The sequence below is a fragment of the Schistocerca piceifrons genome, chromosome 4 (assembly GCF_021461385.2).
Source record: "Schistocerca piceifrons isolate TAMUIC-IGC-003096 chromosome 4, iqSchPice1.1, whole genome shotgun sequence".
In the NCBI taxonomy this organism is placed as follows: domain Eukaryota; kingdom Metazoa; phylum Arthropoda; class Insecta; order Orthoptera; family Acrididae; genus Schistocerca; species Schistocerca piceifrons.
The window spans coordinates 624,642,177-624,655,161 of NC_060141.1; positions in this window are offsets into that span (position 1 = coordinate 624,642,177).

Here is a 12,985-nt window from a genome sequence, read left to right on the forward strand (position 1 = left end):
CTCTAGGCAAGAGGCAGGATGGTGCCATACAACAGGCGATAGCCGGTCTCCTTTCCTAGTGTCTTTCTGCTGAGGTAATGACGCCTGTCGAAAGATACCCATCTCAACTGCTCATATAACCTTCTGCCATCTTGTTACTACCTTTCAGGTGAGTTGCTAAGCGAATCTCTATCTTACCAATTTTTACGTGGATTTTATATTATGCTGGAAACGAATTTCTCAGTACAACTACGAAAAAATTAGCACGAAGAATGGCATTTGTTTTCCCGTCTAATACGTGATGAATTATCGATATTTAGACTGACGAACCAAAATGTTAATGTCACCTGCTAAACACTTTTGGAACGCAATACAACAGTGAATCTGCGTGGAAAGGATTCGACAAGTCCTTGGTAGGTTTTGGGAGATGTGCGGAACCATGTCTACGAGCAGGTCACACAATTTCCTTTAATTACAATTCGGTGATTTGTGGGCATGGTGCTCTTGTTCAAAGCGTCGAAAATGTGTTCCATCGAGTTCAGGTCATGCGACTTTTTTGTTTAAGATATCGACGTGAGTTCACTATGATTCTCCCCAAACAACCACAACTTTGCAACAGGGGGGTATCTAGCAGGAAGATGCCGTTGCTGTCGGGGAAAACATCACTGAATCCACATATGTTAATGTGCCTTCGATTATTACTACAGGTTTAAGTTCTGATAGCCCAGTACTGGCACCATATGTCTGCGTCTGTAGTGCAGTGCGTGAGCTTAGCAGCCGTTCGGTGTATATGGTTACAACTATCGATCTGGTGTAACAAGAGACTTGATTCGTCCGACCAGATTACATAATTCCACTGGTCCATGTTCTAATCTCGATGATCCCGTACCGACTGCAATAGTAAATCGCGATGTCAGTGCATCTACATAGGAATATATAAAGGTCGTCTACTTTAGAATGAATATCTTTGACGCAGTAAGTACGTATATAAAGCAATAAAAAACAATTTAATGAGAGCAAGTGAAGTACAATATCCAGAAAAAAAATTAAATTAAAAGCTGATCATGTTCAAAAGTTTTTTTCGGAAATGTTTGTTCCTGATTCAGCATTCTACTCTGTGGTCATATCAGGCACCGTTCGCCACCTGTCCTGTTTGACAGACCAGAGAACCCTTCGCTCATCATGTTCTGTGATGAGGTATCGACCTCCATACCTTAACGCATACTTGTGGTTTCACCGACCTTCAGCCATGCCCATAGACGCTCACGCCAGTAACACGCGAACAGCCGACGACGTTTGCTGTTTCCGAGATGCTCGTTCCCAACCGCTGCTCTTTGAGAGTCTACCGTTTCCGAAAGCGTCTTACGTCTGTGGATTTCAACGTTTATGCCCCGTATCATCGCTGAAATGGTCCCTCATATGGCTGTGCTCCGTGCGTCTACTTTCCTTACGGGGTTCGATTTCCGGCCGGGTTGGGGTTTTTCTCCGCCCGGGGACTGGGTGTTTGTGTTGTCCTAATCATCTCATCGTCATCTCATCATCATTCGGGTAGTGGCGAGACTAGAAATGGAAAGGAGTTGAATCTGTGTGGGCGTTGATGACCACGAAGTTGAGCGCCTCACAAACCAACATCATCATCACTTTCTTTACCCTGTCATGTACCCATGACGCCATCAAGCGTTTTTCTGTCTTTCGGGGACCGTGTTTTCTCCCAAGCAATAGAGGCTCTGACGCTCGGTGGGGTGCAAATGGTAACTAAAGTAAAGGACGAGGGGAGATTAGAGTGTAAAATTCCTTGTACAATAACGTCATCAACGATCGAATACAAGCTCAAATTGGGGAGCGAAGTGTAACCAGTTGTTACTTTTTCTGTAGAGTCTTTTTATTTGAGGAAGAGAGAAAAACTTTGGAGAAAGTAAATGTTCATGCGTGGAATGTAATTTGTAGCCCTGTTCATTGTCTTCAGTGTTACCCAGCTCGGTGGAATTGTCGTTGTTTAGTGAACAAGAGAAATACCATACTGATACAGAAAAGGTTGCATCGGTAAGGAAGTAATGCCATCACACACAACATTAATGAACAAGCTACATCTCTTAGTCAGGAAGAAATGCCACCTCATATTAAACCACACTCGCTGAATTTCACTGTTACACCCACAACACAACCAAATAATACGAAATAGCAGTACTTATGTTATTAACAAGTACGATCCAATGTGCCATAGGACATGCATGCATGGCGAATAAATACGAAATAGCAGTTTGTGTGTTTTCAAGGCTTTTGATGCAATGTTCCTTCGGACATAAATGCATGTCTTTCATATTTATTCATCAATACCAGGCCATGGACTCTCCGTAAAAGTGTCCTTCCCGAAAGTGAATATACATAAACCCGGGTTCACACACGCGTCAAACTGCTATTGGAAACCAGTTTCCTGTATGAACTGCCAGTTTTTAGTGACACAGCTTAAGAGACTCATCTTTTGTCACGCCACAGGAAGTTCACATTGATTGTACTTCATTACACCACTTTCCTTACACCACTGCTGCCTGGTGTCAGAATTTTGAAACATGAGCATTCTGTTGCAGTTATTATGGAGCAATAGCAGCTGTACTCCATTCGATTTCAGTGTGTTTTCACTACATTACTGAAAAAAATGAAAAGAGTGGTCTAGAGGTACACGTTCGTAGCTTCTGGAACAACATGAACAGCAGCCTCATTGATTTCTGTAGTCGTGTGTGTGTGTGTGTGTGTGTGTGTGTGTGTGTGTGTGTGTGTGTGTGTGTGTGTGTGTGTGTGTGCAAACCAATGACGTATCCCACAATCAAAATATTTTTGGATGAATAAATAAATAAACCTAATACAAATATTAAAAAAGCGACTCGTATAAACTTCGTGATTCGCGTGAACAAGCATTCTATAAATTGTGGATTGCATCCAACAAATAGCTCCTGAGTGTGACATTCCAGCTGTTACAATAAAAATTAATATTTCGAAATGCCTATATCAATGAATACAATGAGCTTCTAAATTCTTGGAAGAGTGGCGTGTCTGCAGATGATATTTACAGGCCAGCTGTTCCTTAGTCTTCAATTACAGACAGCGTTTTCATCTCTGAGTGTTGTTTCTCTTGTGAATGTGCTTGTGGCTCCTGGGTTATCCCTGTGCGTAATATATTTTCGGATTTAAAATTTGGGTTTCGTCTTCCTTTTATTTAATCTTGTCACATCTCTAATGCCATAACCTGCACTGTAACATTCAAACCTCCTCATATGATATCAATTGACCCCATACTGGAACTTTGCGTGAACAGTAGCTCGTTATCTCATTACAGAAAGTCACGAGCTATTGTGTCACATTAATAGTGTGTGTGAACCCGACTTACGTACGAGTGCTTGTTGTGACACCAGGACGATGACATATGAAAGTTTGGACCTGGCCGTGGTTCGTGCACGGATAACCAAAGCGATTATGGTGGCCGCTCGTGTAAAGCGAGAAATCCGGATTAGAGTTCCGGTCAGGCACAAATTTTTATTGATGTCGTTCTAATATACAGCCGAAGGTGGTTCATGTACGCAAATTCCTGTTGACCCAAAACAGCACAATTCCCCAGATATCTGCCAAATCCTCGAAAAGTAATTAAGATATACCGTATAATCTGTTTCATCAGTGTTCAAGATGCTCTTCCATAGCCGCAAACACCTGTATGTGTGGTTGTCGGCACCGCCAGCGACGTGCGTTTCCAGGAGCAATCTGCGCCTTTCCAGCAACAGCGCGTGAGACACTGCCAGAGTTTACCAACCTCTCGACTGAATATTCTCGCTCGTACTTGTCCTTAAACTAGTCCTTTCGTCTTCTACAAGAGTTTCCAAAAGATATTTCTCCCATTTCACTAAATACGTTTTGGCCTTAGACCATTTACAACGGTACAACGTTACAACACTTGAAAATAGTTTAAGTCCAAAATCCAGATATTAAGATAAACACATTACATATGAAGTCCAGTAAAGTTGACAGCAGAAAACACTTTACTTTGCAAAAGGTGAGGTAGACGATTTTACTGTTTTAAGTCGATCGTTTGGTTGGAAAGATTGGAAACCCAAGTTATGCCATCAAAATTTATGTTCGCTAAACATTCTATTGTCAAAAAACATAGAAAAATTCATAATTCTTTCAATTTTCCTGTTCTTTAATTTTAGTTTCTCGGGATCCTAGTTCTTTCGCGTCTATTTCCTTTTTAAAAGAGCACGAAGTTATTTACAAAGTTGGTTACTAAAACCGTTTTCTGGACCCAGTACCAAGGGTGCTGAAATTCGTCAAAAAACTTTGTACAAAATGGCAAAATCGCTAGTTTTTGAGACCTTTTATTTCATTCTCTTTTCATAAAGTAGAAATATATTATGTGTTATACACTGCAATTGAATATCTATCTATCTATCGCTTGAGCCTTGTCCCGCAGTTACACAGGGTCAACCATCGCTAACTGGATTTGGCATGTTAATGGTTAAGTGGTGGCCGGATGCCTTTCCTGCCGCCACCTCGTACCCCCCTGCGACGGAATTATTGTACCCCAACTGCCTGCATCGAGTGTAATCCATGGAATAGTGCGAATGTGTTCAGATGGCTGCGAGCCGTGTAAATGAAGCGGAACATGGGGACCAGCCCGGAATTCACCTAGCGGGATGTGGAAAACCGCCTAAAAACCACATCCAGGCTGGCCGGCACATCGGCTCTCGTCGTCAATCCACCGGGTGGATTTGATCCGGGGCCGGCGCGCCTACCCGAGTCCAGGAAGTAGCGCGTTACCGCGCTCGGCTACCCTGGCGGGTCACTGCAATTGAATATCTCACTTTGTGAAATGGTTGGTTTATACAGGGTAGTCAGAAACAATCTGAAAAGCTTGTAAGAGCGTTGTAGAGTACGTTGTGTTGAGAAATAACAGTTTAAAAAATCGATACGTTGTACCGTTTCAAGTTAGAGTTAGCCAGTCAGGTCGTTACGCGCACAAATTCAAACGTTCCACAAGAGACAGCGTCACCAAACATGTTCTTCGTTTGGTCTTCTAAAATCGAACAAGAGAGCAATAAAAAAACTGATCATGGAGGGGTGATAAGGTCCTTGATAGGATACGAGAAGTATGCGGACCGGGTGTCTACGCACAATTCAAGTTATTCGAGCAAATTGCGGGATGGTGGTTTACAGGCTCACGGCTGGTAAACAATACGTGTTCCAATGGGTGCAGATCAGGCGCATTTGCTGGGCAGGACGCCATGTCAGTTCACTATGGGGCCCCTCAAACCTCTGTAGCATGATTCTGACCTGGCTATATGGACCGTTATTCTGCTGGAAGATGTTATCACCGTAGTTGGAGACTTCGAGCATGAAGCGATGCAGGTAGTCCGTAATTTTATACACGTAGTTAATTGTTTCCATGATGCTCTCGATTACCACCACAGTTCACTTGTAAGAACAACTCAATGTACCCCATAGCATAATTCTGTCCTCTCCGGCCTGCAAGTGTGGCGCGGTGCAACCATTCGCGTGGATGACGGCGTGTAAGGACCCAAACATCGACCCGGTATAAAAGGAAGTGCGACTCATTGACAGGCGACGCGTTTCTATTGAGCTACAGTGAAAACTCAGTGATACTCTACCCAAAGCTATCGTAACTGACGATGTCGTCAGATCAACACGGGGAAACGTATGGGTCCTGTGATGTCTAGCTCCATGTTCAGCAATGACCTTTGAACGGTGTGCTCCGAAAACCTTGTGCCTGCACCAGCATTGTGCTCTGTCGCCAGATCTGCCATAATGGAAATGAGAGTTTGGCGTCATTGGCCGGGAGGCCCCTTGTGGGTCAGGTCCGGCCGCCTTGGTGCAGATATTATTACACTCGACGCCACATTGGGTGACATGTGATCCGAGTGGGGATGAAATTATGATGACGACAGCACAACACCCAGTCCCTGAGCGGGGAAAATCCCCGACCCAGCCGGGAATCGAACCCGGGCCCGTAGGACGCCTATCCGTCACACTGACCACTCAGCTATCTGGGCGGACAGATCTGCCATATATCTCTGCATATCACGGATTACTCAGTGGGGGGATCTTCCGACCTCAACGCTTTGTGATGAGATCATACGGCCAACTCGTTATTTCAGTATCCTTTAACCGCTTTCCTTAGATACTCGCTAAATTAGGACGTAAGCAGGAGATCAGCTTTACCCTTACAGAGATTCTCGTTTCCAGCCGCAACACTACAACATCGTCCCCCGCTTATATCAGTGGATTTCCACATTTGCGGCCGATATCTTCACCATGTCGTACAGAATATGAATTGACAGTAAATCGAAGAGATGAGAAGTAGCAGAAATTAGAACAACAAAAAACTTGACATCAGGGTTGATGGTCAAGAAGTAGACGAAGTTAAGGAATTCTACTACCTAGGCAGAAAAATAGCGGACGGACTTGAAAAACAGGCTAGCACTGGCAGAAAGGGCATTCTAGGCCTTGAAAAATCTACTACTATTATAGGACTAAACTTGAGGAAGAGATTTCTGAGGATGTACAGTATGTTTGGAGCACAGTATTGTATGGTAGTGAAACATGAACTGTGGGAGCCGGCCGCGGTGGCCGTGCGGTTCTAGACGCTGCAGTCCGGAACCGCGGGACTGCTACGGTCGCAGGTTCGAATCCTGCCTCGGGCATGGATGTGTGTGATGTCCTTAGGTTAGTTAGGTTTAAGTACTTCTAGGTCTAGGGGACTGATGACCACAGATGTTAAGTCCCATAGTGCTCCGAACCATTTGAGCCATGATCTGTGGGAAAACCGAAAGAGAAGAGAATCGAAACATTTGAGATGTGGTGCTTTGGAAGAATGTTGTAAATTAGGTGGACTGATAAGGTAAGGAATGAGGAGGTTCTGCGCAGAACCCGAGGGGAAAACACTGACAAGAAGAAGGGACAAAATGATAAGACATATTTGAGACATCATGAAATGACGCCCAGGTACTAAAGGGAGCTGTACAGGGCAAAAACAGTAGGGGAAGACAGTGATTTGAATACATCCAGCAAATAATTGAGGACGTAGGTTGAAGTGCTACTCTGAGATGAAGAGGGTGGCACGGGAGAAAAATTCGTGGCATTCCGCATCGCATCGAACGTGTTAGAAGACTAATGACTAAAAAAAAAACTTTTCTATAATGACTTTCCATTCATCTCTCTTCCAATTACGTTCTCTTCTTACTGTGTCACATTCCCGCAACACCATCAGGAGGCATGCGGTGGGCAGTGGTCACAATATCTTGGCTCTTCAATGTATAATTGTCGAAACACCATTTTGACAAGAAGTGACTTACTAAGATGTAGTGAATTACTATTCCCTGGAACACGCAGTGCAGCTGGTAGTTTGGGTTATCGCTGCGAGAGTACGTTACGTAGACCGTGACCCGAACTGCGCGCAGGCTCGTGTCGCAGTGAATGCTATCGGGCAGATATGGGCTTGCGTCAAAAGGGCACTGAATACCGACAGTGCGACGGCTGAGATAGCAGAAGTACCCCTCCCGCGCTCTCCGGCTCCGATCTCGGCTCGCACTCGAGAGTACGTGACCCGAGCACAGCTCCGGCGCTTGACGCGAGTGCCACACCGAAGCCCGGGCTAGAAGCTCTGTGCTCGCCAAGTGGGTCGCCAGAGTGATCCAGCCTACCAGCTGTAACTCTGCCTGCGCCATTGCAATTGGTTTCTGTCAACGCTGAGCTGCCTCTGGAATCGTAAAGAGACACACTACTGTGCTTTCGAAAATCACCCTTAAACGAACATGTCGTGGAGGGGTACCTGATCAAAACCGGAGACCTGTTATATGTGAAGACTGCCACTCAAATACCACTGTAGATATTCTAGATACATTCTTACTAAAAGTAGAAATGACGTACAGCCACAGCTGTTTAGCTCCGAGCAAGATCGTGATCAGAGGAGCCTCCAAGGGGTCCGCATCTCCCCTCTAAGCTAAAAGAAATTACACAGGATCTAGCGGCTGTGTAATGAAATCAAGAAGTATTTCGATTTTCAATCATAAGACGACAAAGCGATACGCACTATCGGTACTTGACAAGACCATCTGTAGATTTAAATTACTATCAATGATCACCCATCCATACTTTTACCAAGAACAACTATTGCACATTTTAAGCCTTACACGATCTCAGCTGCAGTTTTCTTAATCATATCAGTTTTTACTTGCCCTTGAATTACATTAATTATTGCTTTTGTTCTGTGTGCTGTTGTGATTGTATTTAATTACAGGTAAGTTTCTAACAAGGAAGAAGAGGAAAACCCATTTCGATTCGTTAGCTTAAACTAAATCCCAAATGTTTCCTTCAGTTGCTTTAAATCCTCGAAGAAAGCACTTGGGATATGGTTTAGAATTCATGACGCAGTCGACGAGCGGTTCTAGGTGCCTCAGTCCGGAACCGAGCTGCTGCTATGGTCGCAGGTTTGAATCCTGCCTCGGGCATGAATGTGTGTTACGTCCTTAGGCTAGTTAGGTTTAAGTAGATTGTAAGTCTAGGGGACTGATGACCTCAGTTGTTAAGTCCCATAGTGCTTAGAGCATTTTGAACCATTTGATTCACGACACTGAGGAACATGTGGGCCAGTATGGCAATATAGTTCATTTTTGAAAGATGCAGATCGGGTCTGAAGGTGGCATAATGGAATGCCAGATCTGGTAGTAAAAATAAAATAAAATAACATTTCAACTGCTCGGTTGTTGGCGAATTTCATTGATAAATAAGATGTCTTGGCTCGTCGGTCGGCACTTTCTTCATTCAGGTCTTCCTGCAGTCACAGTTGATACTTTGTGGACGCCCCTACAAACCACGTGGCAGAGTATTCGCCAGAAGCAAGTTCACGCGCTCTTTAATTTCACGCCACGACTTCTAGCAGTGCTTCTTGCAGGAAGTGGAGGCGCTATTCCATATTAAGTTTTCACAGTTACAGTTCAAGAACAGGTCCAAGCATTTGTGTAACGCCATAATCCTAACCGGTGGAGTAAATCTCAATATGATCACATCCCTCGGTACTTTTTTGAGAAAAGTTTTTCCTGCTTAATTTTATGTACCAAACACTATATGTATGAAGGCCTCCCAAAACCAAATAATGTACATAAATTTAAAAAGTAAATAAATGTGATTGCAAGGTAAATAAAAGCGTTAGCCCTTTTAAGGTCCCGTTTAACAAATCGGGCATCCTTGTGACAAATTCCTGGCTGCGTTCTTGCTACAAGGGGATGGGAAGGGGATGGTTAGAAGCGAGGGAGGGGACAGGTCTCTAAGCATGCCTGACTTTCTTGCTCTGCATACATATTCCGCAAGCCACCATATGGCTCATGGTGGACGGTACATTGTACCGCTGCCAGTCACGTTCTTTCCTGTTCCAGTATCAAATCGAGCGACGGGGAAGTAACCATCTACTTCTCTCCGCAAGAGCTCTAATTTCTCTTATCTTCGTGGCCCTTACACAGAATACACATTGGCGGCTGTAAAATCGTTCTGATGTCAGCTGCAAAAGCTTGGTCTCAAAATTTCATCAATAATGTTTCCTGGAAAGAATCTCATCTTCCCTCCAGCGATTTTTGAGTTTAGGAAGCGTCGCCATTGTACTTCAATTTTCCCTTTAATCCTGGGTAACCCAAACATTCGAACAGTACCCAAGAGTAGACCCCACTGATGATCTATATTGGTCTCCTTTAAGATAGGCTACACTTTCCCAAAATTCTCCCAATAAACCAAAGTCGACTGTTAATCTTCCATATTACGCTCCTTACCTACTCGTTTCATTTAATATCGCTTGGAAAGGTTACGCCTAGATGTTTTTATCAACGTCCCTGTGTCCAACAGCACACCAATAATACTGTACTCAAAAATCGCAGAATTGTTTCCCCTACTCATATGAACAACATTTTTGAGCGTTTAGAGAAAGCTCCTGTACGTCACATAGATTGGAAATTCTGTTTAACTCATTCTGTATCGGTCTGCATTTACTCAATAATAATACCTCCCGGTACACTTAAGCTTCATCAGAAAACAGTCCAAAATTGCTGCTCACATTATCCGTCAACCATTTATGAATGTGGAGAACAACAGCGCTCCTGTCACACATCCCTCGTGCACTCTCGACGACAGACTTTCTTTGACGAACACATGGCATCTGGAGTACCCCACCAGGGTGTCATGGAGCTGTTACTATTAGTAATGTACGTAAATAATTTTGTTGTTGTTGTTGTTATTGTAATTGTTGTCTGCAGTCCAGAGACGGGTTTGATGCGGCTCTCCATCCTACTCTATCCTGTGCAAGTTTCTTCAAGTGCTTGATGCAAGCTACATCTTTCTGAATCAGCTTTGTGTATTCATCTCTTGGTCTCCCTCTACGACTTTTACGCTCCACGTTGCCCTCTAATACTAAATTGGTGATCCTTTGATGCCTCAGAACATGTCGTGTCAACCGATCCTTTCTTCTAGTCAAGTTGTGAAACAAATTTATCTTGTCCCCAATTCTATTCAGTAACTCCTCGTTAGTTACGTGATCTACTCATGTAATCTTTAGCATTCCACATCTCAATAGCTTCTATTCTCTTCTTGTCTAAACTATTTATCGTCCGTGTTTCACATCCGTACAGGGCTACACTCCATATAAATACTTGCAGAAAAGAGTACGTGACACTTAAATCTACCCTCGCTGTTAACAAATTTCTCTTCTTTATAAACGCTTTCCTTGACGTTGCAAGTCTACATTTTATATCATCTCTACTTTGACCATCATCAGTTATTTTGTTCCCCAAATAGCAAAACACATATACTACTTTAATTGTCTCATTTAATAATCTAATTCCCTCAGCATCACCTGATTTATTTCGACTACGTTCCATTATCCTCGTTTTGCTTTTGTTGATGTTCATCTTATATTCTCCTTTCACAGACACTGTCCATTCCGTTCAACTGCTCTTCCAGGTTCTTTATTGCCTCTGACAGAATTACAATGTCATCGGCAAACGTCAAAGTTTTTATTTCTTCTCTGTGGATTTTAATTCCTACTCCAAAATTTTCCTTTTGTTTTATTTACTGCTTACTCAATATACAGATCGAATAACATCAGGGAGAGGCTACAACCTAGATCAGGAAGAAACAATGCACAAAGAAGTTGAATACGTGATTACTAAGCAATGAGCATGTCCGTTTGTAGTTCGCTCAGGCTAAAGGCACTGCCATGATGGATAGCTCAGTAGGCAGTGCAGTTGAAGGAGAGTGGACATCTCTAAAAAGTTGGAAAGAAAACCATGGATACAAAAAAGATAGCTGCTAAGAAACTGTGGGTAACACAAGAAATGCTTCAGTTGATCGATGAAAGATGGAAGTACAAAAATACCTAAGAGAATTCAGGAATACACAAATACTTTTAGAGATGAAGTATATAGGAAGTGCGGGGAAGCTCAAGTAAAATGGCTGCATGACAAATGTGAAGAAATCGGAAAGAAATGATTGTCGGAAGGACGGACTTAGCATACAGAAAAGCCAAAGCAATCTTCGATGAAATAAAAGCAAGGGATGTAACATTAAGTACGCAATTGGAATTCCACTGTTAAATACAGGGGAGAGAACAAAAATATGAGAAGTGTAGATTCAGGACCTCTGCGTGGGGGAGGACTCCTCTGATGAAGTGACAGAAGAGAAAACAAGAGGCAATAGAGAAGAGATGTGGGATCCAGTATTAGAATCTGAAAGAAGACTTGCGGTAATATAAGGTAGAAGGAGCAAATAACTTTCCATGTCCGCAGCTCGTGGTCGTGCGGTAGCGTTCTCGCTTCCCACGCCCGGGTTCCCGGGTTTGATTCCCGGCGGGGTCAGGGATTTTCTCTGCCTCGTGATGACTGGGTGTTGTGTGATGTCCTTAGGTTAGTTAGGTTTAAGTAGTTCTAAGTTCTAGGGGACTGATGACCATAGCTGTAAAGTCCCATAGTGCTCAGAGCCCATAACTTTCCATCAAGGTTTCTAAAAATTTGGGTGGAAGTTGCCGCAAACCGATTATTCAATTTGGCGCCTTAGAGTGTATGAGACGGCTATTATGCCACCAGACTTTCGGAAAAACTCATCCACACAATTCCGAAGACTGCAAGAGGCGACAAGCGCCAGAATTATCGCACAATCAGCTTAACAGCTGATACATATAGGCCATGACAACAGTAATATACAGAAGAATGGAAATGAAAATTGAGAGCCTGTTGGAAGACAATCAGTTCAACTTTAGGAAAGGTAAAGGGCCAAAGGGGCACCTCTGATGTTGTTGCTGGTAATGGAAGCAAGACTGGAGAAACATCTAGACACATTCATTGGATTTGTCGACTTGGAAAAAGCGTTCGACATTGTCAAATGGTGCAATATGCGCGAAATTCAGAGAAACATAGGGGTAAGCTATAAGAAAAGATGTATAATATAGAATACGCAAATCAAGCGAGATGGAACAAGCGGAAGGCCAGGAACGAAATGCTCCTGTCTCCACATGTGTAGTCTTTCGCACTACTGTTCAATATCTGCATCGAAGAAGCAATGAGGGAAATAAAAGAAAGTTTCAAGAGTGGAATTAAAATTCAAAGTGAAAGGATATCAATGATGAGATTCGGCGATGACATTGCTATTCTCATTGAAAGAGAAGAAGAATTACAGGACTAGCGTAATAGAATGAACAATCTAATAGTACTTAGTATGGACTGGGAGTAAATCGAAGAAAGACGAAAGTAATGAGAAGCAGCAGATGTGAAAACAGCGAGAAACTTAACATCAGAATTGGTGATCACGAAATGGACGAAGTTACGGAGTTCTGCTATCTAGGCAGCAAAATAATCCAAGACGGACGGAGCAAGGAGGATATTACAAGCAATCTATCACTGGCGAAAAGGGAATTCCTGGCCAAAAGAAGTCTATTATATCAAACACGGACCTAAAATTGAGGAAG